Source organism: Colobus angolensis, unplaced genomic scaffold (genome assembly GCF_000951035.1).
Source record: "Colobus angolensis palliatus isolate OR3802 unplaced genomic scaffold, Cang.pa_1.0 Scaffold455, whole genome shotgun sequence".
In the NCBI taxonomy this organism is placed as follows: Eukaryota; Metazoa; Chordata; class Mammalia; order Primates; family Cercopithecidae; genus Colobus; species Colobus angolensis.
In genome coordinates, this window is record NW_012117988.1 from 744108 (window position 1) to 767172 (window position 23065).

The window sequence follows — 23065 nt, forward strand, 5'->3', positions numbered from 1 at the left end:
GCCCACTGGGAACAACTACCCCTCCTTCATAAGGTTATTAAAGTTTACTTGGGAAACATCAACTGGAAGAGAATTCTGTTAAGTAGTTTCCCTTTCAGATTCTTGAATTTTATCTATTGTTCCATGAAAAACTGGATTCTTTGAAGTGTGGATATTCATGAACAAAAGAACCTCTCTGGAGATTACCTGGTTTTAATTAGTTGGTGCTGAATGCACCTAGACATTTTAGCCTCTTACTTAAAGCTGTTCAGACAAGATAGCTGTCTTAAATCCCTTCTGGAACACTCTGGAAATGAACAAATATAAATTTCTACCAGCTTCTATAACAGATAAACCCTTAAATCTCAGTGACTTAAAACAATAGAAGTTTATTAGTTCTGCTCCGTGAAGACATCGAGGGACTTGGACTCTGTTTTGTGGCTCCTCCCTCCTCTAGGTCTTTGAAGTCCTTCCCATTTGATACGAAAAAAAGATGAAGAGGATCATAATTATAAGGTTTTCATAAACCAGACCCAACAATAAACTCATAATGTCAATTCACATTTCAGTAGTCTGAACTCAGTCATGTGGGCACACCCAACTAAATGCAAAGCAGGCAGGAAAATGTACTTCAGCTACGTGGCTATGAAGAGGAGAAAATAAGGCTGGTAGGTAGCTAGCCAGTATCTGCCAAAATACATACAAAAATTAATATTAATATGAATCTAGTATGTATGCCTAGATTTATGCTTCTATTTTTTGTTTATTTATAAGTTGTTTCAGAGAAGACACAGGCATCTGGAAAATGACCTATTGTCTATCTATCTATTAACTATCTAAATGATCACTGATGCCATTTTGTATTTAACTCTGTGTGCATGTTTTTACACATTAGAGAAACACGTCTTGCCATAGTAAGATTTAACTCTGGCGTTTGTTAATGTAATCCTTTTCCAGATAGAGTGCTGCATCTAAAATTCCCATTTGCATGGCTACTCTTCATTCATACTAAATTATTATTAGATTCCTAGGTGGTATAAATGCAACCTTTAAAAAAATTATGTATCAATCAAGCTGAGCAAGAACATGCAATTCTTTACATTCCAAAAATTGTAATAACTTATTTTTTGCCTGTAACTTTAGCAGATATTTGGGAACTTTTATCTACTGATGGTTGCCAACTAATTGCTTGAGTTCTGTCCAAAAGAGAGTAGAAAATTATCAAAGTAGGAAGTATATTTAATTGAACTCTATAAACACCTTCCGGCTACCTTTTACATGCAAAGCAGAGCTGGAGACAGAGATGAACACATGCAATACTATTCTCAAACAGCTTATAGTCTAGTAAGGAAACTGTCCAGTAAACAAATTAATGATATTAATTTGACTTTCCCAAATTTGAATCACATAACTTTAAGCAGAAAGATGCACATTATTTCATATATTGAAATACTTAGAAAACAAGGTCCAGCCATGAAAAGATAATTGTATTATTCATTATTCATGACTCATGGTTCCAATGCATGAATTAAAATGATGGCTATAGGAGATATTTAATAATTTGGAAAATGTTTATATGAAAAAGATATTAAGTGAAAAAATATACATCTACATCATGAATATGGTTAAGGAAAAATACCTTCATGCATAAAGCTAAAGAATGAAAAGAAATATGCCAAACTTTTAAGTGTTAGATTGTGCTATAGGTATTAGTTACTTATTCTAGGAAATCTGCTTTCTCTTCATTTTTTATTTAAAAAATGTTTTCAATGTGCATTATAATTTCACTGATTGAGGAAACAAACGACAAAAATATAAAAGTCCTTCAAAATTCAATCTGTTCTGAATGAATAATGTATATAGATAACTTACTATATGTTTAGTCAATTAATTGGTCACATTATAAAGTTAGGGAAGAAGATAAGTCTCCTTTTCTTCACTACTTCTGTTTTCCCTGTTATGGTACTTTATCTCTACCTTCAAAACATTTATAATATATAACTGTATATAAAATTATAATTTCCCACCTCTCTCTCTACTAAGGAAATTACATGTAGGAGAAGTAGAGAGAAGATAAAATGTATATATATTCTAGTTTATTTGTATTTTGATAAACATTTTTAGAATCATAGGAATCACATTAAATGTAATACTTACATTTGTATAATATACATGCTAATTATCCTCATCTGAATAAATTGTATTGAAAGAAAACTAATAAATGGCTCAGTAAACAGATTTTCATGATTCAAAATGAAGGTGAAAAACAGATAAAGTATGAAAGAGCACAGAGAGAGTATAAAACAGCTTACATAATGAAATGAATCCTGGCAATTTAACTTTGTTTTATGGAAAACAAAGTCATTTCAGGCTTTAACTCAGCCACTTCAGGAGTATAATTCATAGGTTATGTTTATGTGAAAGCTTCACTGAGTATATACAACCAGGTGAACCCTTAGTTCTGTTTTCCAGTAAGAAAACTGGTTTTAAAGTAGGCCTGTTAGTGTCTAACAATGTGTGCCCAGAAAAAAAGAAATATTAACTAAAAATTTCTGCAACAAATCATTTTTAGGGCTATTAAATGTATTTCTATATAATATTTTGAAATAATAAAATTAATTATGACATGATTATCTGATATCCATTATTTTATGCAGTCCTCAAAACAATCTCCCCTGAGATAGAAACTGTTCTCATTACCATTTTATAGACAAGAAAAGCGAGTCTCTGGGTTAAGTTTACTTGTACAAGGACTTGCAGCAAAGAAGTGATAGAAAGGGTATTCAAACTCAGGTCTTTCTGGCTCTAAAGTCCTAGTTACTCTAGTGAAACAAACAAAAACAACCAAAAATCCCTGAGTGGTAGGTGGCATTATTCCTATCCCCTTAACAGAATAGGCAACTGAGTCTCAGGAGATCTGAGCTACTATATCAAGGTCACTTAGGTAGTGTGGCAGAACTAGGGTTCCAATGCGGATCTGTCATTGAACTGGCTGAGGTCCCTCTAACCCATCTTTGAAAAGCTGTAGCCCTGCCATAGCAGAAAAGCTAACCACTATCTCTCAATTTACATTTTGTAAATGAAACAAGCAGCATTTATTCTGCAATTTACTAGTTTCAGCTTTATCAAGGCCTCATAATGCTGTATTAATATATTGTATTAATATTGCATGTTCTCAGCATGAAAAATCCAAGGTGAAAGGGAGTACATTTGTTTCTGCTCTGGTAATGTAGGTTTTCTATAAGTAGAGTGACCACAGACTGTACCACCCACACTGGGATGCTTCTGTAGGGGTGGTACAGTCTATGGTCACTCTACTTATAGAAAACCTATCATTATAGAAAAACATTATTGCACTGTGTGTAATAATGCTGGGCAGCGGTGAAACACAGAGACTGTCTTAGTCAAAGGAGGACATATGGCCACCCACTGTTCCTGGGACATGTAGACCCTCTTCCTTCTTGACAGTCATTGGCTGGTTTTTCCCTTAGGCTCGGGGGTTCTGTTATAAACTCTGAAACCAACTGAGAACTTTCAATGTAAATCTGAAGAAAAATATCTTTCTTTGTTCCTAATTGATTAATCTAGTTTCAGAAAAAGCATATCTAAAATCAAGTAAGAGGTTTTGAACTGGAATTGAGCAGATTTTCCTGCCTTTTGGGGGCATTGTCATGTTCACAGCTGGAGGACTGTTACTGTAAGGGGTTTGCATTTTAACCCTGAGTAAACATTGATTTTTGTGTTCCATTTTTGCTGTAGAGTGATGCTTATGAAGTCTATTAACACCCAAGGAAGTAATGTTGCCTTTGACTCTCAATCCTTGTTCTGATCTCCATTGTGAGAACTTGGACTAATAAGAGTGAACTATGTTATTTTCTTATCAACATTGTTATAATTGGCAGCTGACTTCATGCTTAAAAACTTGGAACTAGCAATTGATTATCAAGACATCAAAGATAATGGTATGCTATGGAAACAGAGATATAACCATGAAAATAAATAACATGGAAAGAAAATAGGGCATTTTGAATAGCCATATCTGACACCAATTTCTGATTTTGTAAATGGTGATAACTACATTAATCATAGTATGTAAATTCGTAAGGCATGAGTTTCCCAATGTCAAGGATAATATCTACATCTTTCTCCTGTTTGTTTTGATACTTAAATGAGTTGAAAGTATATAAAGTAGCAAGCATAAAGAAAGCCCTTAGGAAGTCGTGGTTCTCTCCTATTTTTATTTAAAATAGCAAAGTCACACCCCAAGTTCTATAGCTACACGCTATACCTGTATTTTTCACAATAAACATACTAAAGGTCACAATCTATCCTTTTTCTTCCCCTCCTATTCCCTCTATTTTCCCTTCTCCTTTCTTTGTCTTGTCTTTAGTCTTTCCATCTTTCCTTCTATTTCTTCTAATTTTTTCTTATTATGCCCTCTTCCCTTCCTTCTTCCTTCCCTTCCCATCTTTCCCTCTCACCCAAAGTCTTAGGGTGGCCAACATATTATAAAATGAACATACTGTACATCTGCACATGAAAAATAATTTGAAATTTAACCTTTTTTTTTTTTTTTTTTTAGATTGAGTTTTTTTTTGAGACGGAGTCTCACTCTGTTGCCCAAAGTCTTAGGGTGGCCAACATATTATAAAATGAACATACTGTACATCTGCACATGAAAAATAATTTGAAATTTAACCTTTTTTTTTTTTTTTTTTAGATTGAGTTCTGCTCCGTCTCCCAGGCTGGAGTGCAGCGGCCATGATCTCGGCTCGCTGCAACCTCTGCCTGGCAGGTTCAAGCAATTCTCCTGCCTCAGCCACCCAAGTAGCTGAGATTACAGCTGTGCATCACCATGCCTGGCTAATTTTTTTTTTTTTTAGTAGAGACGGGGTTTCACCATGTTGACCAGGCTGGTCTCAAATTCCTGACCTCAAGTGATCTGCCCACCTCGGCCTCCCAAAGTGCTGGGATTACATACGTGAGCCATGGCACCCGGCCTGAAGTTTAATCTCTTTAGAAGTAATCGTTATTATCAAAATAATTAGCTCTTTAATTAAGCATAAGTCAGGTTTGCTTATAAGGCCTTTGGGGACAGATTTCAATGGCATCTCTTAGAAAAGAAACATGGGATGTGTAAAGTGCTGACAAAATTTTTCCTCTGGAGGATAAATTTCTCTGTAGCAAACAGACACATGAATATTACATTTAGATAAAGTGCTCTTCAATATTAGTTTCATTCCTTAAAACAAAATGGAAAATGTTGATATATGTAAATATGTAAAGCCTTTACTATCCTTATAAGATTGAAACTTCTGTTAGTGCTCATGTTTGTTGTTATTTTTTTCTTTGATCCTCTCCCTAAGGCCTTCAATAATGGGTGCTGGAACAGAACCAAAGTCACAAAAGGACTTACAAAAAGGAATTAAAAAAAGAGAAAGGAATGAAAGGTACATAGGTAAAAGAAAGAGGGGGAAAGTTGAGGAATCAAACTTCTCTTTCTCGGTTTAGGAAATGATGAGGGCATCTAAGGATTTATTGTATGACTCTGATTTTTCAGTACTTTTCAGCATCAGCAGCTGGGTTCCGGTAATTGAAAGCTGATTACTGTATAAAGGAGTGAAAAATAGATGTTAATTAGATAAAATTGTCTGAGGAGAATAGCAACATTTTGGAAACCTGGGATATAAGAAAGCTAGACTTTTCGCAAGTTTGTTTAACAAGGGCGAGTTTCCCCTTATCCTAAATCTTCCTTTCTCTGTCCTAAAAGCCCTCCGAAAAATCCTCCCACAACCTCAGTCATGAACAAGTCACAGATCCACAGTGCAGGGTCTGGACTAGTGCTGACCTTGACAGTGATGGACACCTTGTGATCTGGACTTGACTCTCCACCACGTCAATCCCAGTTCTATTTAATGTTAGACCAATTTACAGAAAAAAGGGCTTAACTTTTGTGTCCATGCAAGTAGAAATTTCTGAGTATTCCAGGCAGGCTGGAATTGAGGCTTACCGCAGGAGTTCTTTTTCCACCTGGAAAAAGGTGGAAAAATTCCACCTGGAATGCACTCCAATGTTTCCACAGGGACTACTCCCTGATTTCCTCACCACTGCCACAAAGGACACTGATGTTTAATTTTATATGTCAATTTGAATATAACTAAGAGATGCCAAGATGGTTACCAAAACTTTGTTTCTGGGTGTGTCTGTGATGGTGTTTCTAGAAGAGATTAGCATTTGAATCAGTAGGCCAAGTAAAGATCTGTTGTTACTAATGTGGGTGAACACTGTTCAATCTGTGAGGGCTGAGAGAGAACAATAAGGCTGAAAAAAAGCAAATTTTCTCTCCCTTTCTTCTTGAGTCGAGACATCCATCTTCTCCTATTCTCTGATATGGGAGCTCCTTGTTCTCAGGCCTCTGGGCTCCATCTGTATTATTTCACTGGCTTTCCTGGCTTGCAGAGAGCAGATGGTAGGACTTCTCGGCCTTCATAATTGCATGATTCCAATGACCATAATAAATCTGTGTACGTTTGCGTGCATCCACATCTTACTGGTTCCGTTTCTCTGGGGAATTCTGACTAAGACACCTTAAATAAATGCCATTGTTGGCTTAAAGCAGTGAATTCTCCAGTTTTAGTGAACTAAGAAGTCATTCTGGAAAAGTACAACAGGGAAGAATATTTGTTCTGATTCATCAGGTCCAGGGAGGTACCCATGAGTCTTCATTTTTAACGAACAATATTAATTAGGTGATTCTCATTCAGCTGATGAATGGACCACTCTTCCAATCGAATAATGTAGAACAGAAACTCTGTTCTAAGGAATTCACACCTCATAGGAAGGATTGGGTCAAATTCTCTTTCCGACTTAACGGCAATAGCTGTGAAACTGAAGCTCTAAAACATTTAAGGAAGGATATGTTTCAACAGGAAAGGAAGAGAAGCCAGCGTGGTCAGTATGTTTCCTAGGGAAGAGAGTCACGGGATGAGATGGGGATGGTCACTGCTAGCTTAGCCCAGCCTTTGGGTTTTCAGATGTAGCTTCTGAGTATCTTTCCTGTGGAAAAAGTACCCGGGCGCCCTTGAAGACAACTTGAAGATCCTAGTATTGCCATTGCAAGAAAAAAATGTTGCTTTAAAAATAATCAAAGGACATGCTGCTTCATTCATCAATCTTTTGGGTTTTTATTGTATTAGTGTTTTATCAAAAGCCAGATAAAGTGGCAGCTCTGTGTGTGACCAATGACATTTATATATAAGGCACATTCCTAGATTATGAGTCTGTGGGATAGACAAAATATGTTGATTAACTCCACCCTTTTCACTTCTACTAAAGAGTACAAATGAACTCAGGAGTAAGTAAAATGATGGTGTTATATGGAGAGTCAGTGGTTCATTCTGCTTGTTAATAGGCTTCATTTCTCAAACTTCCACACTCAAGCTGTTATTGATAAAAAATGACTTTCATACCCATCACAATTGCTGTGTGAACACGCAGTTGGGAACTGTGATGAGAGAGGTGGCTTTGTACTTTATGGCCCTGAGAGGATGAGGATCACATGCTGGCATGTTAGGGGTTCAGGAGAGATGCTACCTCAAGCTGCAATCCTCCATGATGGATCCTCTCCACACTTCCTGGGATTGCAGAAAAGACCTGTAATTGAAGACCATTTATTTTTCTGCACTGTCTTATTAGGGGTCATAACAGATCTTTAGAGAAAGGTTTTTTAGGGGGCTTTTGAGTGCTATGGTGTTGGTGTAGTTTTGAAGGAGGTAGGAATGTCTGAAAAACACAGGGCACAGTCACCTTCCTATTGAGTCACCAAAGTCCTGCAGGTACTACTTGGATAATGTGGATTCCCTCCAAGAACCTGCAACACAGTCCATGCAATGCTAGTCACCATGACTGTGTTCATTACCGCCCGGTATTGCATGCTTTTATTCAGGGCTTATCATAACTTCAAGTGTTACCAGGACAAAAGCAGCCAGTATTCCTTCTGATTACTGAATGGATGTTTTGACCATAAACAGTTGGGCTTAACAAACGGAGTAGGTAATTAAAATACCTTAAAGTCATTTAATTTACTATTTCAGCCATCACTAAGATGAGAAAAGAAAAAGTTCAAGTTTCTTATCACCTTAGAGAAAGAAAGGGTCGACAGGGCAAGTATAAGAATAATTTCAACCTGTTTGAGGAATTCCAAGCCTATTTAAATTCTAGAAAATTCCAAAATGCTACTTGGTTTTAGGAAATGCTTATTATAAGGGTCAAAGACAGGCAGGTTAGAAGCACAATGCTAACTTATCAAACCTGCCCCAGACATACTCCACATTGTTCATTCTGTTGCCAGAGGAGTTATTAAAAACCTAGACTTCTGATTTGCATCCTAGGAATATCACAGTGAGGACTTAGAGGCATTTTTTTCCTCATGATGTGTTTAGCTTTAAGGACTGTGCAGAAATAAATATTTAGATCCTTAATAGCAAAGGGATGAGAGATAAATTCGGTGTGTCTAATTCACATTTTTTGGTTACTGGCAAGAATTTAGTGATTGAAGTTAAGAACTCAATACTGCGATTAACATGCTATTTAATGTGCCAGTCTTAGTAATGCACTATTTAAAGTATCTTTCTTTTTTAAAAGTCCTTACTATGTAGAATTTGGTTTAGGATTCAAGGCCTGCTTGGAATAGTGGTAAATACTTAACAACTGGCTTTCCAAAGGGTGGGGTAAATGGGTGAGCAAGGGCTGAGGAAGCCCTGTTTTCTATCTTTTGCTGATTTCCATGATGTAAGTATTTTCTACCATGATCAATTTCTACCTGACAATATGGTATCAGCACATTTATAAAATTTGTGAAAAATTAACAGTTGACTCTTGCAAAGCTGATATAAGTTGGATCCAGCACACACAGTACCTGGACCCTACTGCTTTGAATTAAACAGCTCCATATATATTAAGACACTCTTATATAATGTATATAATTTTGTACGTAAATTTTATGTAACCAAATGTAATACATACATTGTACTGTTAAACCTTGTTATTGGGTTACTGTTAAACACTGTTATGTCTCATTTCATAAAACTGTTTCTGGCAGTTCTGAAAGGCTACAAGTGCATCAAAAATTTCCTAAATTCATTATAGGTGAAATCTGATACAAATTTTATTGTCTTAAAAAGATTTCTATTTTAAAAAGTACCTATTTGTCTTTTGTGTTATATTTTCACATTTGGTAGTTGCATAGTAAAGAAAGGCAGTTCTCAATCAAACTTGGTGCTGATTATATGGAAGCCAGTGTCTATTAGGCCTCATTTTGAGGGCAGGAAGGTGGCATAGACAGATGGTTAAGTCCATGGGTGTGGAATCAGGCGGGTCATAGCACTTACCACCTGAAAGAATTAATATGGGGCAGTTACTTAATCTGTTTGCCTCAATCTTACCTTTGTCAAATGGGATCGTAATAATATCTACTTCATGAAATTGTTGCAGGCTTAAACAAGTTAACATATGTAAAGTGCTTAGAGCTGTGTCTGCCACTTACTAAGTACCACATGATTCTGCTTTTATGGCCACTAATATATTTTAGAACAGCAATTAACTTAAGCCATTAGTGTAGAACTCGATAAATGTTGCCTTAGACTAGGGTTCTCAAAGTATGGGGCCCCCAAATCTATGTTTCAATAAGCATGCAGGTATATCTGATGAACTCCTGTGTTCTAAAAGAGTGAATGTTCTTTCTGGAGGAGTTGAGTGATCATTTGAAGACTGACTGTGGAATCATCTGTAGAGGCAGTTTACAGTGAAGATCGACATTTATGTAAAATATGAAGAAATACTTAAACATGTCTTTGCCTATATGTGAATAAAATAGTTTTCAAAGAATACAAAGATGATATTATTTACTTGACTTAGTAGTAACTCAGTTCTGTTGCCAAGAGAATAAATCACTCTGCTTCAAAATTGTGGAAGAATTTAACGTCTTCTGAGAAGAAGTGTATTTTCCTTCCCCAAAGGCTTTCAGGCAGGAATGTTGAGTATAAAACAGATACAATTCGCAAAAAGGGGAAGCAGTTGGGTAGATGGGAGACAGAGGTGGAACAGAACAATGATATCTAATTTTGTGTCTTTTGAATTTTGAGCCATATGTAACAAAAATATTTAAATATTGAATATACATTGTAAATATATAACTATATAATATATATATTATATATTAAATGTATGTAAGTATAAAGTGCAGATCTGTGGTTTTTACCCAAAGCTTGCTTAATCAGAACCCAGAATAGAATTTCCCAAATCAGAACTTTTGTGGTAGATTTCCAGAATCTTCATGGAGTTATCATAAGGAGTAGCTAACTATTTCTTAGTTACCACGCAGACACATAGGCAGAAATCTACCTGTCATAAGAAAGACTTCTGGTGGTTTGATATTGCCTGAATTGCTTTGTCCTCTGGGCCAAGAGATAACTGGAGAGTTTTCCAAATATGGGACATAACATTGACAGAAGGCATTATTATGGTTTGTAACACCTGGAAAGTCTGCACATACGGGATATCATTGGGACTACGAGTTAGGAGAATTGCATTTCATCTGGCCCTGCCACCTGCTGGGTATCTCTGGGTAAGACCCTTAACTTTTTGTCCTGAGTTTCCTTCCCTCTCAAATGGGAACATTAATAACTGTCTTACTTTTTCGCTGGGTCAAATGGGACAAGATCCGGAACTGTTTCTCAAGTTCAGAGTTAATGTAAAAGGTAATTAAAACCTGGCTTTGCTAGATTGGTTGCACATTTATGACACTGCAATGACATTTAAGATTTAATTGGGATGGTCTCTTATACAGGGAATGGGATACAATTTTTAAATAATTTCAACATTGTACAATACTTATATCTTATGCCCCTGAAAAGAAAAAGCAGAGGAGATTAATTGCTTGCCTTTAATCCAATTCTGGTTTTACAAATGATGTGGATTTTATAGTCTCTCTAATTCTGTAAAAGAGTGTATTATTCCAACAGAACTGGATGTTTTTGATTGATCTACAATGCCCTTGTGAAAACAAAAGCATTCACTTTATCTGAATTATTAATTAGCTTCCCACAGGCTGTAAGATTGCCACATGTAAATCTGCCCCAACATAAGATGGAAGTAAGTGAAGTGATGGGTTAAGCAATGAAATAAAACAACACATGGGAGGCGCTTTCCTTTCCTCATCCACAGCCTGTGTCACTGCCCTCGTTAGAGCAGGTAAAGCTGGTGTCTGGGTTTGAGTGTTACCCGGATAGCTGCTCGGCCTCCACACATAGGATGCTGTCCTCGACATCTCTGCCTGAAAGTCAGTCATTTGGGAAGGAAATTAGACTTGTTCTCACAAGACATTAAATTCTTCTCCAGTTTTGAAGCAGAGTTATTTCTTTTTTTCTCAAAAACAGAATTGTTATATTACTACTAAATCAAACATTCCTTTCTACTTAGGCATGTTCAGAGCTTTGCTTTTCTTTCCATATTATAGTTTTTGAGACCAAATTGCCTGGATTAAGCAAACTGCTTAATAATTTAAAAATAGCTGTAATTTTATATGCCAAACATAATGCTAGGTTTTTTTTTTTTTTCTGTATATCACATCATTTACTCCTCACAACAACTCTAGGAAGGAGGTACTGCTATTGTCCTTGTTTCAGATAGGCAATTGATTTTCAGAGTCCTTAAGACATGTGCCCAATGTCACAGTCTAGTAATAAGTCTGGTTCCACCATCTCTACTTTTGTCCACTGCATCATATGGCCTAATATTTCTAAACAGCGACTATTCAGAAATCTCACTTTCATTTTTTTAAGAAATTAAGTTTTAGGAAGATGATTCATCAAGCTATAAAAAAAGTACAAAATAAATGTTACATCCTTCATAGAGTTTCCAGTTGAGTAGATGCTAGGCCGGAAGTCAGCCTTGCTGGAAAAGAATAATTTGTGTGATAAGAATACACAATGAACTGGACCACTCCCATGACATTTTGCAGAACTTTCTGTATATTTTTTTTTATATCTAAGTTTGTTTCTAAGTACATAAATCTCTATGAGAAAGCCTGTGAGAAGATTCCACTAAGGCAGCAACAAAGATTTCTGTTCCAATGGACTTTTTTTTAGGTAAATGGAAAAAAAAAAGAGAAGTGGAAGCAAACAACTGAAAATTCATAAGATGCTATCTCTCTATAATTATGCAATGTTATGGAAATAGACTCTAGGCAACATGCTAAAATTTAGACTTTATCTACGTTTTTTTCTTTTTCAAAGTGTGGAAGACCAGGAAAGAGAAAAGACACTCACGATCACAGACCACAGAGATAAAGACAAGAGGAGGCATTTCAGGGTTACTCCTAATGCTAAGTATCTGAGAATTAAACCTCCCAGACAAGCAGGAAGGCTTCAACTGCTGGGAATATTCACATCTTTTTGGATGACTAATTACTTCAGGTGATAGAGAGCTTGAAGGGCACTAAAGAGAGTGTGTGTGTGTGTGTGTGGTGGGAGGGGTCTTACCTTTATTGCCTCAAAAGAAAATTACTTTTTGCACTTCCCCAGGTTACCACGACTCCCTGACTACTAGTATAAATAAAAATAATCTATTCAGAAGCAGAAGCATCTATTACAAGTAATATTCTAGGAAGAGCTCTTGACTGCACATCCTGAGAAGACAAGTTTTATTGGAAATAAAAAAGGAGTGTGAGCATACTAAACAGCAGCACTATTACTATACACACTTTAAATATTTTACTACTGTGTTAGTGAAATATTTAAAGTGATCTCTAAACTTTTCTCCCCCCATCACATGGGAGCCTGAATATGTCACTATCCAGTGCTGTGTGACAACCTCACATTGGCACAATGCTTCCCAGAAAAAACAAAAAAACAGAAAACAAATCATGTCAAAGAGTGACTGCAACTGTTTTGATTTTTAATAGGAAAGAAATAGATCTCATATTAAATAAGTGCTGAGGCTAGGCATTAAGAGTGTGGCAAGCCGTTTGTCCCAGATTCTGGCTCTGCAAACAAGCCCCAGTAGGCTTCAATGAAAACAATTTTTGGTTTAGTTGAGGGTGTGGCTCGACTGCTCTTAGCTCCCTCTTGCTGAATGGTGTCACTGGAAAGGATATCCAATCAAAGAGCCTCTCAGACCTGCTTATACCGTGTAGCTTCTTTGTGCTTTGCAGCCTTTGCTCCTGGGATGAAATGTAAGAACACTTCAGCTCCAGAATCAGCTTTGGCACTGATCCTATCCTGAATTCTAAAAACTTTTCAGCCTTCTTTGATTCTAAATGAACCATCTTTAGCCGAACTGCAATTCAATGCAACAGATGTTTGGAGGGACACTGAGCATGTGGCTGAAAATGGATCAAACAGATTATAATAACTATATTTATGTCTAAATGGGGTCTTGCTATAGAGAGAATGTTTGCATTACTGCAAAATTTATATGTTGAATCCTAACCCCCAATATGATGGCATTTGGAGATGGAGCCTTTGAGAAGTGTTTAGGTCATGAGGGTGAAGTCCTAATGAATGGGTTTAGTACCCTTATAAAAGGGACCCAGGAAAGCTCCCTCACCCCTTTCCATCATCTGAGGACACAGGAAGTGGGCCTTTAGCAGGCACCACATATATTGGTGTCTTCATGAAGGCCTTCCTACTATCCAAGACTGTGAGAAATTTCTGTGGTTTACGAGCCACCTAGTCTATGGTATTGTTATAGCAACCTGAAAAGACTAAGACAGGTCTCTCCTAGACCAATTTATACTTACCTTTAATATAGAATGTAGCACCAAGGCCTAAGGCATCATCAGATACCTCTGTAAAACTCTCCCCACGCACATTTTACTACAGCTAATGTTGCAATGTTGAAAAATGGAAACTACAGAAAAGCTACTGATTCTTTTGGACCATTGGATTGATACCTTTGAGAACTTACTATGTGCCAAGCCTTGTGCTAAGCACTTTACATACACTAACAATACTGGGAGAAAAATAGAGTTATCTCTGTTTTCTAAAAGAGTTCAAGGCTCAGAGAAGTCACTTATTTAAGGTCATACTGTTATTCAGTGTTAGACATGGAATTTGAACATTGGTCAATCCCATTCTAAACCATATATACTTAATTGCTAAACCAGAAATAGAAAGTATGCTTTACACTGTGAGCTGTGAACAGTAATACATGGGAATGGCCACCTGAAGCCACTGGGTTGAGATGACATCTAAGGCTGACTGTGTGGGCTCAGAAGGAAGGAGGATCAGATCAATCAGCAATGCAGGGGTAGTGGCAGCTCTTGTACCAGGATTTGCCATCCTTACTTCTATCTTACTGGTCTCTCAGTTACTAATCTCTATCTTTTATTTTGTTTTTCTATGAGCTTAACATGTATGGGAAGAAAATTCAGTTAAATGGAAAGGCCTAGGGTTGGTATACTCCTGGTAACTGCTTCACTTGGTGATCCAGGGGCAGTCAGTTCTTCCTTGTTTTTCACATATGACTTAAAGGAACCAAACTGAGTAGCCTCTGGAATTAAATAATCGTGTGCATAAATATATATATACATATTTTAATAATCTTAGTGTTTATATTATCTTGCAAATTATATTTTATACTGTTTAATATTCTCCTCCTGCTAGTAATCTACCTGAATGAAAAAGGAAACTAGAGATATGGAAAAGTATGTAATCTTCACATCAAGCAGAAGCCTATATTTACTTCCCCTATAGCTCACCCCTGCAATGTCACTATAATTTGGAAGGGCATTCCACTGTGATCCTTTGATAACAATGCCAATGATAAAGGGAAAGATGTATTGTTACTAGAAATGGAAAACCACTATTATTGCATATTAAAGGAAAAACCTTTCAAAGGAAATAGTTCTTGCTCAGAATTAAGCAAACTAAACCCTTAATGTAAATGATAACCGAGAAAAACCAGTGTCATTTTCTGTTCAGAAAACTGAGGAGGAGGAAGAATCGTATCTCATGTGGGTAGTACCATCTCTCACCTATTATGGAGGCTGGATTCCAGGCCCATCTTGTACTGACATATGAAGGGGACAAGACTTGAGGTGCATAGTAACTATTTCCAACACCATCTGTTCAGAGTGCTTTAGTTAGTACCTCACTTTGAGGCAAGAATTTTGCCTTGATACTGAGAAGCAAAGGTGCAAGGGAAGGATCAGGAGAAACAAAATAATGTATAGTAATGAAGCCAGTCTGAAACAAAGATTGAGAAAGACAGAGCTTTAGCTATAGGGCCCTCAAACTTTTAGGATGCTAAGTGCCTTTCTATGCCATTTATTCATTCAATTCTCTGGCAATAAACTGGTAAGAAAATCTTTAATTAATAATGCATTTTGCAGGTTGAATCTGAGGACCTGCAAGGAGAACTTTCCAGAAAAACATGGTAAGGCACAGCAATTGGAGGCAAACTGTCCAAGCTTCTGACCATCCAGTATTATACATTTATTTATTTAGTGCTTCCAAGTTCAGGAGGCAGAATATATTGCTATTGCCTTTAAAGGGAATATCTTCAATGTTTTAACCGCCGCTAACAAGATGATTAGCATGTCTTTAACTATCTTTATTAAGCAGATGTTTGCCCTGGCATTTTTCCAGTCCTTCTTGTGTCATCAAGCCTATTCTCATTTGTTGGTATGCTGTTCATTTCTGGTCCTCAGTGAGGGGACTGCTCCTTGACCTCATCATGCAGATGGTTTAGATTTCGTATGTGAGAGGTTGGCCTATCTGGGATTGGTGAGGATATTCCCTTAGCCCTTCCACAGGTCATCTGTAAAGCTCAGGCAGCTTGAGGGGATAAGACTATAGGAGAAGTGCTTCTTAAGTGGTAATTTTTCCTTGGTGACGACTTTGTGTTTACATTTAGTTTCTAATGTGACATAATGAATTATGAACTAAAGGCAATTTGATGATTTGTGCCCTATGTGCAGAACAGAAATTTAATGTATGAAAGCAAACCACAGGTCAGTTAGGAGAGTTGATCAATATTGATATTGCTCTTTAATGAAAGAAAATAATCCTGGGGGATTTTCCTTGGGATTGCTGATGAGTATGTATTTGTACTCAACACATGGGACTTTTCATTGATCTCAGTTAAATCAAAATTTTATTAACAAGTCAGACACCCATCTGTATTTTTCCAGAAGTTCCACTGTTTCCAAAAGCCAGTTAATACTCCTGTTTCTCTCTCTCTCTGAATCAACATTTAAATATCCATTATGTGCCAAACACTTTCCCATGTTTTATCTCACCTAGTCCTCTTAACAACCTTGTAAGATAATATCTCCATTTGCAGTTAGGCAGAAAGCAGTTAGGTAACTTTCCCCTTATCACAGATAATAAAAAGCAAAACATGGGCTCAAATAGATTTAGTTTTCTTTGACACTAAAGTTCCTGTTATTTTTGCAAACCTCACACTGTTTCCCAGTGGCAGAATGAGGGTTATTTTGAAGTATGGTTTTGTTTGAATGGAGATGATATGAAAGGATAAATGATGAGGATGGAAAAAAAAAACTACCTGTACCAAGTAGTTCAGGAACCGTTGTAACCTACACAGGAGGACCTAAGGACTGCTGTTGCTCCCCTCTTATTCAGAGAGCGGATCTTCACGTCCATCTAGATTAGTGAAGGGCCAGAAAGTCCAACATGGCACCTCCAAGTCAAAAGATAGAGTTTAGCACATGTGACCCTAAAGCCTTCTGAGACCGTTTGGTCCCTTGGTTTTTAGAAGCTATAGTGCAAATACAATAGTAGTTTGAAGTTTTTACTCCCTATTTGGAGAGTCTTTTCATTTTGTTCACCCAAGCAACATGCACCAGGTTAGATAGTTTGAGGTTTAATCAATAAATTGACCAGAAAAGAATTCAAAAGCTACACCCTCTGATTCCATACTTCATATATGGGGCAGACAAGCTCTTGTCTTATGATTAATCTAGAGTCTCTGTGAAAATTGACTTTTCCTTCCTGCATGAAATTTTGAATTTCAGCCAGCCTTATATTTAGTGGGCTGTAGGGTTAACTGTGGCAATCAGCTCCTGAAGTGTAGGGATTTTATCTGAGAAGCATTTTAGTGAAGATTACATTAGAGGTCAGAGGTTTGTCTGTGTTCCTATTCTACACATTGGGATCCTTTTCCCAAATGGATGGTCAGATGCATGCTCTCAATCACCTCATGTCATAAATACATCACACCTAATCTGTAATTAGCCAGACACTAAGGAATGGGCTCTTTTGTATAAAGGAAATGAAATATACTTCAGAAGTCAATGTGTGAGAGATTTATAAAATTGGGAGAAACAGTTCAGTGTAAACACAGACATACATATAAACACATACACATGCATGTGCATACAGATAAATACAAAGCAACTAATATTTATTAAGTGTTTCCTACATATCAGGTTCTCAGAACTTCACATGCATTAACTCAATTCCCTTAATAACCATATGTGGTAGGTTACATCCTGATCCCATGTTGTGAATGGGAAGCTGAGGCATATAAAGGTTAAGTAACTTGCTTTATTTAGCTCACACAGCTAATAAGTAGCAAAACTGTGATGTTAGTACTGAGTAAACTGATTAAAGAGGTTCTCTGAACTACTCTCCTATGCTGGTTCAAGATTTGTGCTGAGAGCAGAGAACCTGGATATGAATCTTAGCCGTAGCTTTGTGATCTTGGACAAGTCACTTCAATGATGCCTACTTACCATCAGCTTCCTATTAGTAAACTGTGGTTAGTAATAACATCAACCCTACAGGATGGTTGAGAGGAATTAATAAGAAAAATGTATGTAAACTGTTTTACATATATTTACAAATTGCAAAGTGCTATATACATGTCATCAATCCATTGTAGATGCAGCACACAATACTTACTCTGTCTTTCCTACTTATACTCCCCGGTCACCTTGCCCTTCCCCACAATGAACTGAACACATAAAAACACAAAATATGGAAAAATAATTTTCTATTACATATATTCAAGTAGCCCTTAAAATATTTTCATAAATCCTAATGATTAATAATTGTATACACACAACATTTTATGCCTCAGAGAAAATGAAGAAATAATTTCAGAGCAATGGGTACAAATTTTGCCATCTAGTTATGGGAAATGCATGCATCTTAGAAGCTCTATGAATTTATATGTTCACACAGAAAGCATTAGTTAATAGTAGAGATGTTACTGCCATCAACACAGTAAGACTGGTGTAGACTGGTGTTCCGTATCATAAATATACACACTAGAAGTTCTCATCAATCATTTGAAGTAGGTGGGACCTTAACGGAAAAGAGGCACAGTGAGGAAGTGAGACACAAAGTAGGACACAGGGCATTGACCCTGGATTCAGAAAACCCAGATACAAGTCATCATCCATCCAAAAGTCATTGAATTCCTACCATGAGCCAGGGCCCCTGTTAGTAGGTACCAGAGATGCAAAAGCATATAAAGACATGATGCTTTCCTAGAGCCGTGTTGCATGTCCACTAACTGTGTGCCCTTACATCAGTCATTCTATCTCACTATAAAAAGGCTTGATTTCCATATTAATAAAAGTAAAAAATGAGAGAGGTAAAAAATCACTGTTCAAAATTCATACATCTAACTGGTGCCACAATGAGAATAAAACTTCAAACTTCCAATTTGGTACTTTCCCTGACCAGATTTCATCATTCCTTTTGCAATATCCACTATGGTTTGTTTCACATACTTAAGTTTGACTGCCACATGCCAAGATATTCATTATTAAGTTTGGAGTTATCCCAGAGTTTCTCTGCTTTCCTACTAGAAACTTCTGGCAAGGTCTACATCAGAGTCTTCCTTTTCTTGTCCTCCAAGATGGGTGTGGTCTGTGCACAGTTCCAGGGCTGTGCGGTGGAAGAGTGAAAGAAAAGGGGCAGAGTAGAGGACAAGAAGAAGAAAGAAAACAAGGGCTGTGGAGTTTTCATGAGTTGAGAAAGGCAACTATACTGTGTGGGGCAGCAGACTGGGAAGAACGAAAAGAAAAACAAGATTTTAATATTACCAGAGATTTGTTGTCACTTTCATAATATTGAGTAATGCTAGCTTGAGTAGTTTTGAAATTATTCTTGGTTGCCTGAACTGTAATCATTTAAAAGCACAATTGCTCTGAAATTGATCTATGAGGGTAACAGCTTTATGAGCCTTACAGCAACCACTGGCTTCATCTTCTTAGCAATGGAAGACTGCATGTGGACCTTGCCAATGTATCTCATATGTAGAATCAACCAGGTTTTAATAGGTGAGCAGTGAACAGTGAACCGTAGCTCAACTGGTTGAAATCTAGTGGGGAAATGGTATCAGCAAATGGAATTGGGTCGTCTGAACACTGTCTTGTTAAGTACAAATATCTACATCAAAACATCCTTCAAAGCTCTGAGTTAGAAGGAGAACACACCTGCTGTAATTTATAAGCCTGAGCTCTGGGCTCTGGACTGTGGTCTGAGAGGAATATATAAAGAGCATTGCTTTTTTATGGGCTAAGGAGATGGAATTCTACTATAGATCAGCGTAATATTTAATTCACTTTCTGTGTTCCTAGCTCTGGAGTAGAGGTCATAGCTGGCTCTTGATCTTTAGAATTTTACATTCCACAAGCAGAGTAGGGTAAGGAGATTAGCTTTTACTGAGATCTAATATGTGATAATGAGTTTATATTCATCTATTTCTAAAAAAATCTTTATAACACCCTATGTGATGGCATTAGTATTATTGCCATTTTACAAATGCGGAAAATTCTGAGATTAAATGACTTGCTCAAGGTCACAAAATTGTAATTATCACAGTATATTTTAGGCAGGAAAATGAAATACGGTATTTAATTATAAAGTAAATGCTGTAAACAATAGAGTTTTAGGGGAAGAGGTTGAACTGAAGCAAGCACTTCTGTTTTGAAAAAAGTAATTAGACACATGTTTCTCTTTGGACTCTGAATTCTTTTAGTTTAACAGTTTAGGTGTGATATAAATACACGGAAATGAGACAACAGATTTGTTATGACATTCTTCTTTTCTGAATTAGGAAAGAAGGTGTGTCTACCAATAGTTCCTCACTCTTCAAGATGAGTGTCATAACACATCAACCATGTGCATCATGTATATGCAACATGTATTTATTTTTTCTTCCACTTCTTTTTGGTTCACTTCTTTGATGTGAAAGTAATAATTTTAGTCAATCAAAATAGTATTTCAAATTAAGCAGCTCCACAACAAGGGATCAAACATAAAATTTACAGTATATATCTAACACAAAAGGTTAGGATATCCCCAATTTTCTCCTCTTGTTTTCTTTTTTTGAGACGGAGTCTCGCTCTGTCACCCAAGCTGGAGTGCTGTGGCCGGATCTCAGCTCACTGCAAGCTCCGCCTCCCAGGTTTACGCCATTCTCCTGCCTCAGCCTCCCAGGTAGCTGGGACTACAGGCGCCGCCACCTCGCCCGGCTAGTTTTTTGTATTTTTTAGTAGAGACGGGGTTTCACCGCGTTAGCCAGGATGGTCTCGATGTCCTGACCTCGCGATCCGCCCGTCTCGGCCTCCCAAAGTGCTAGGATTACAGGCTTGAGCCACCGCGCCCGGCCCCTCTTGTTTTCATATTCAGATAGACATTGCATTTGGACTCAGGAGCCCTTGGCTTGAATGCTACCTTGAACAGTTGAACTGTGCATCTTTGAGTAAATTAGTACCGAGTTCCTGAATCTTTGTTTTCTCATCTGTGTAATTTGAGGATAATTTTTAGGGGAGATTTTTTGACATTAATTAGCAAAACACACAAGAAAAAGTTTAGTACAAGATAAGGCATATAGTAGGTGGTAAATGTTTATGGTTTTCAATTAGTGTTTATTCTATGATGATGATTATTACTATGATTCTATTGGCTGAGAGAAAAAGGTATGATGATTATTACTATGATTCTATTGGCTGAGAGAAAAAGGTAGCCAAAATAAGCAAAATACCCTTGAAATTTCCCAACACTTCCCAAGCCATCCTGCATATCCCAGCAAACAGAGCAGAAGAAAGGTGAATGAGATATCAAGTGCAGACAGACTCCAGTGAGGTGAAAATTGCAATGGTGAGAGGTTGATGGTAAAATCAAACTGAACTTGTTATTTTGTCATTCTGATGGACTGGAACTGAGGATTTTCAATTTCCTCTCCAACCCAAGACACTTCTCACTGGAAAACTCTCACAATCACATTTATAACAAAGGAGAGACAATGTTATTCTCAGAAATTTCTTTTAGAAAGGAAACTGCCTTGTTGGGGAAAGTATTTCTTCTGGGTGGTAGATGAGTAGACTCTGAGGAAACTGATTTAGGCAGATTTCTTACTTACAAACCTTGGGGTGGAGCTGGCTTCTGGAGGGGGAATAGGAGAAAAAAAAAAAAAAAAACAGCCAGAGAAGACAGAAAAGAGACAGAAGATGATGGTCCATTACCCCATGTGACATTTTCCAGTGACCACATCCCCCCCATCCCCCCCAACCAGTCACACACACCAGCTAATCTTCAGGACATCTTTAAACAAAAACAAAAAAGAAAAGGAAAAACAAAACTAAGAATTAACAGGGGCAAAGGGACTGAGTACTTTTGAAATTAGCACCTGTGACCTGTGGAAGCGGGAAGTGAGGTAAGCTGTCCAGCCATTACAGGAGTGAATTTAGTACTCAGGTTATATATGCAGAGTTTGGGCACCATTTAGGACTAGGGTGTTTAGGAATAGGGCTTCCTAGTACTATTTATTCCTTCAACAATATTTCCTAAGGACCTAGGTTAGGCCAGAAAAACTAACAGCCTCTCTCTGCTCTTGCACGAGAATGCATAGGAAAGAAAGGGACTGCAGGTCTGACTTTGAGGGAAGGCAGGTGCAAACAGATCATGAGATCATGGCTGGAGTATCAGGGAAAGTTCTCATCCCTCCTTGAGCACTTTCTCCACAAAGCCTATAAAACTAGTTTCCCTTAAGATGTAGAGGTTATACATTCCAAAATCGATGTGGTAAAGGTCATTTGTGACATGATGTTTAAGACTGGCCAAATGACCTACAGAAGGGTGGGTTATGCAGAAAGGAGAAAGTACATGGTATCTTTTTGGGGATGTTCTCCTACTATCCAAGAATAGCATAAAGAAGAAGAGCATAAAGAGGGCTGACTTCCTGCATATCAGTTCCTCAACTCAGAGTCAGCAAGATCTATTCCTTGGGCTATTTCCTATGGAGATAAGGTGGGGAATAGTAATTCCTACTTTTTCACTCCATGTCACTTATGGTCGACTTTTTTTGTGTGTGAGTTTCAGCAATTGTTAACCTTTCTACATCTCAGTCAACTACTCAATAAATGAAGCTAAAAAACCAACCTTAAAGAGGTACTTATGAGGATGAAAGTAGATGTCTTCTAAAATTAATAAAATTTCTCCCATAGCAGATATTCTTAATAAGTAGCTATTAGTTTTGAGTCTTCCTGGTCAACATTTGCAATGTGGCTAAATATGCCTCTAGTCAGGATATTTCCCTCCTTTCCTCTCTCCTTTCTTTCCTTCCTTCCCTCCTTTCCTGCGACAGGTTCTCACTATGTTACCCAGGCCGGGCTCAAACTCCTGGGCTCAAGTGATCCTCCAGGTTTAGCTTTTTGAGTAGCTGAGACTACAGGTATGTGTCACTGTGCCTGGCTGACTTTAAAAGCTAGTTGCTTTAAGTATAGACTTTCAATTCTAGCTTTGTAAGTACTGTACTCCAAACAGCTAAGATAATAACTCTAGATCACTGTTAGATTAAATAAACAAGATATTTTGTTTGAAGTCGTTAGCTTTGTATGCCAAAGTAAAACATTCACTCCATCTCACTTATGGTCAACTATTTTCAACCATGGGAGAAGTGGGGTCGTATATGTAGGTAACTCCTTGGCCTTGTAAGTGAATGCTATTGTGTTTCTCAGATTGTGACCTTGGAAGGATCCAATAAACTCATGTGGAGCCCTAAATTTCCACTTAAATGAATCAAGTACCCAGATTCATTTAGACTCTTT

The 23065-nt window shown here is 37.2% G+C and overlaps 1 protein-coding gene across 2 annotated transcripts in view; it reads right to left on the reverse strand.

Moving 5' to 3' along the window:
* Positions 1–23065, reverse strand: part of LINGO2 (leucine rich repeat and Ig domain containing 2) — a 1254362-nt gene that overhangs the window by 18413 nt on the left and 1212884 nt on the right. Inside the window, exon 4 of one of the 2 annotated variants that reach the window (XM_011958016.1) lies at positions 18182–18308. The exons of the other annotated variant lie outside the window; for it this stretch is intronic. The gene's annotated coding sequence lies outside the window, so the exon portion shown is untranslated. The remainder of the gene's footprint in view (positions 1–18181; positions 18309–23065) is intronic. 2 annotated transcript variants of the gene reach the window in all.